Genomic DNA, 1,538 nt, shown 5'->3' on the forward strand with positions numbered 1-1,538 from the left:
AATATGTACACATATATATACATATATATACATGCATACAGATATCTATACATATATACACCCATCACACACAAACACATGTACACAAACACACACATTAGTCATTTGTTTTCTTATCCAAAACTACGTCAAAAGTACTGAACGGATCTTTATGAAATTTGGAAATTATATTCTATGTATAACGGCCATAACTCCCATGAAAATTCATATATTTTTGATGTTGATGAAGTTTTAACCCGAACATAACAGATGAGCATTATTTGTAATTCAACGGTACAACAGTGTAAGACTACCCTTTCAGATATACTTACATTGGGATTTCTGCAATGTGGTGCATAAATTGTCAAGTAAATGAGACGCATCTTTGCCTCCACTGATTCACTTGCAAAGTGTTGAGTAAAATTATTTCGTTGCAGACCTCCTTTGGGTCTTTTTATTATCACTACGACACACATAGTCCCCAGTTGGTAACATTGATTTCAAGGCCCTCCTAGATGAGAGACTGGCATTCCACTTAATGTTTATGTTCCATGCTGGCATGGATTGGAGAGTTATTAATGTAGAAATATGGTATCGTAGCTACTAACAGTTGAGTGTTGCGTAGTCTAGACGGCGTTTTTAGATTTCATTATTCTCTTTAACCCGAGCAAAGCCGGGTATTTCTGCTAGTATACAATAAATATTTGTACATACAGGGGCACAGGGGTGACTCTGTGGTAAGAAGCTTTCATTCTTTCTTGAGTATTCATCTTCATTCATGAATGTCCATGTCCAGCCCGTAGCTTTTTATGATTGTTTGTTTTTGTTTGTCCCCTCTATGTAACGCCGTATGGCGAATTTTTATGAAATAAAGAAGCTTGCTTTCCAACCACACGGTTCCAGGTTCAGTCCCACTGCGTGGCACCTTGTGGAAGTGTCTTCTAGTATAGCCTCGGGTCGACCAAAGCCTTGTGAGTGGATTTGGTAGACGGAAACTGAAAGAAGCCCGTCGTTATGTGTGTGTGTATATGTTGTGTATCTGTGTTTGTCCCCCGCTCCCAACAACGCCTGACAACCGATGTTGGTGTGTTTAGGTCACCGTAACTTAGTGGTTCGGCAAAAAATACCGATAGAATAAGTACTAGGCTTACAAAGAATAAGTCCTGGGGTTCACTTGATTCGACTGAAGGCGGTTCTCCAGCATGGCCGCAGTCAAATAACTGAAACAAGTAAAAAAATACATATGCATATATTATATATATACTTACGTATATATACTTTATATATATATATATATATATATATATATATATATATATATATATATATATATATATATATATATATATATATATATATACATATGTACACACACATATATATATAAAACATTAATATATACAATAAATATATAGGCACACATATATACATACATGTATATATATATATATATATATGTATATCTATATATATATATATATATATATATATATATATATATATATATATATATATATATTCAAATATATATATTTATATATATGTTTATATATACAAAT

The sequence above is a fragment of the Octopus bimaculoides genome, chromosome 29 (genome assembly GCF_046866305.1).
Source record: "Octopus bimaculoides isolate indiv1 chromosome 29, ASM4686630v1, whole genome shotgun sequence".
NCBI lineage: Eukaryota > Metazoa > Mollusca > Cephalopoda > Octopoda > Octopodidae > Octopus > Octopus bimaculoides.